Source organism: Adiantum capillus-veneris, chromosome 5 (assembly GCF_014529385.1).
Source record: "Adiantum capillus-veneris isolate H3 chromosome 5, ASM1452938v2, whole genome shotgun sequence".
Classification (NCBI taxonomy): domain Eukaryota; kingdom Viridiplantae; phylum Streptophyta; class Polypodiopsida; order Polypodiales; family Pteridaceae; genus Adiantum; species Adiantum capillus-veneris.
In genome coordinates this window covers 99,978,498-99,981,346 of record NC_140935.1, presented here as the reverse complement: position 1 = coordinate 99,981,346, position 2,849 = coordinate 99,978,498, and positions in this window count along the sequence as shown.

Genomic DNA, 2,849 nt, shown 5'->3' with positions numbered 1-2,849 from the left:
TAATTGAGCCTTAGGAAACTTGAGTAAGATTACAGCTCTTCTGTGCTTATCAGCAACAGCTTTTTGAACATTACGGCTCTTCTGTGCTTATCAGCAGCAGCTTTTTGCCTTTGTTGAGAGATGGATATAGCCTCCTTAATATTTTGAAAATATTCTTGTAGGTCATGGCTATACTCATCGGCGGCGAAGATCTTCCCATGTACTTTGAGTAGCAAGGGACTTTTAGGTCTTCCCTCAATGATCTCAAAAGGTGCTTTTCCCGTAGAAGTATGTACAGTATTATTGTAGGCATACTCTACAAGAGATAAGTACTTTTCCCATTGTGAGCGTTGATCTACTTCGGTAACATATGTCTTGAGTAGATCGAGTATCATAAGATTGGCTATCTCACTTTGGCCATCCGTTTGTGGGTGATAGGCCGAAGAGAAATTCAATCTTGTTCCTAGATTTTCAAAGAGACCTTTCCAGAAATTACTGGTCATTCTAGGATCTCTATCTGACACGATGGATGTGGGTAATCCATGATGCTTGAAAATCTAAGATATGAAGAGAGTTGCCATTTGATGTGCCTTAATAGTCTTTTTGACAGGAATAAAATGTGTTTGCTTGCTAAACCTGTCAACTATTGTCCATATTCCTGTATTCCCATGGATAGAGTTGGGTAATCCAAAGATGAAATCCATGGATATACTCTCCCATGGTGAATTTGGGATAGGCAATGGCTAGAGTAATCCAGGTAGCTTCCCTCTATCATACTTATTCTTTTGGAATACTACACATTTTGAAACATACTCTTGTATGTCCACTTTCATGGTAGATCAATAGAAGTACGTCTCTACTCCTCGGAGAGTAGGTTGAATACCTCTATGCCCCACATATGGAAGAGCATGGGATTCATACATAACTTTCTCACGAAGGGAATGGGTAACACATAGCCTATTGCCGTGGAGAAGATAACCATCATGCAAGTTGAATGGTTCCTCTTTCTTTCCCAAAGCAAGGGCTGACATTATGTCTCTAAAGTCAGGGTCAGTAGCATACTCATCTATCATAGAGGATAGATCATTGTGAGTAGATATAGACACAACATTAACTTTGGTTTGTCGTTAAAGTGAATCGGCCACTTGATTGTGCTTACCAGCTATGTGAGCAATATGGAAATTAAATTGCGAAAGAAAATTTTCCCACCTCATTTGTTTGTCGGAAAGCTTGGTTTGCGTAATGAAATACTTGAGACTTTGGTGGTCGGTTCGTTCGGATAAATGGATTCCCCAATAGGTAGTGCTTCCATGTGTCTAGGGCATGTAGAACAGCTAAAAGCTCTTTCTCATAAATTCCCAAGACTCGTTCATCAATATTGAGCCTTCGGCTCTCATATGCTATGGCATGCCCTTCTTGAAGCAAAACTGCTCCAAGGCAATCACCACAAGCATCACATTGGACCTCAAATGGCTTTGAGAGATCCGGAAGCACGAGGACTGGTTGGGAAGTAAGCTTCTCTTTGAGATTTTTAAAAGCATTTTGCTCCTTAGCAGTCCATATGAACTTAACGTTCTTCTTAGTTAAGTCGTGTATTGGTCCTGCTACTTGAGAGAATTTTGCTATGAAGCGTCTATAGTATGCGCACATACCAACAAAGCTTCTTAGCTCATGTAGATTTCTTGGGTTAGGCCATGATTTTATTACCTCTAACTTTGATGGATCCATTCGGATACCATCTTTAGAGATAATATGACCTAGGTATTGAATCTTTTGAAGGAAGAATTCGCTTTTCTTTTGGTTGAGAAAAATCTTGTTCTCCCTCAATGCTTGAAAAATCACTTGGAGATGGTGCTTATGTTCCTCCAAAGACTTGGAGTAGATGATGATATCATCAAAGAACACTCTAGTGAATTTGCGGTATGGTCTAAAAATTTTCTCCATCAAACGATTGAACGTAGCTGGTGCATTAGTCAAGCCAAAAGGCATGAGTAGATATTCATAAAGACCAAAAGTTGTGCGAAACGCGGTCTTTAAGATATCTTCATCCACTATCCTTATTTGATGATAGCCACTCTTAAGGTCAATCCTATTGAAGTAGGTAGAGCCCTGTAGCTTATCAAACAGATCTTCTATCCGAGGTACGGTAAATCTGTTTTTGATAGTGATATGGTTTAGTGCTCGATAGTCCACACACATACGGTATGTACCATCTTTCTTTTGCACTAAAAGGACTGGAGAACAAAAGGGAGAGGAACTAGGCCTCACCATCCCTTTGTCTACCAGCTCTTGTACTTGCCTCATGATCTCCTCTTGTTGAGCTTGTGAGACTCGATAAGGAGGCTTGTTAGGTGGTGAGCTTCCAGGAAGGAGCTCAATGCGATGGTCATCATCCCCTCGTTCTGGAGGTAAGTCCATAGGGATATCATCGATGAACACATCTTGGAATCCTTTTAGAAAATTAGACAAGTCTAACTCTTCCTGATTCCTACCATTTACATTTGATGAAACATTAGTATCTTTTAGAGACTTTTTGACAAAAATCATGTACGCAGAAACTGAGCTCTTCATTGACTTATCAAAAGCAAGAGGATTTACAAGTGGAATAGTGCGACCACGCTCACTAGCATCTATATACATGTTCTTTCCCCTGTAGGTGAAGTAGATTCTCCTTTCAGGGAACTTCATGTTGGCTGCCATGCGATCAAACCATGGTGCCCCTAGGATAACATCCTCATGTTCGAGAGGAGAGATAAAGAAGTCTTCTTTGTCAACATAGCTTTGGACATGAAGCCTCAACTTCCCAATCAAGGGAGTAACGGAGGCTTGTTGTCCCTTGAAAGATGCATCAACCACTAATATATCTCCCA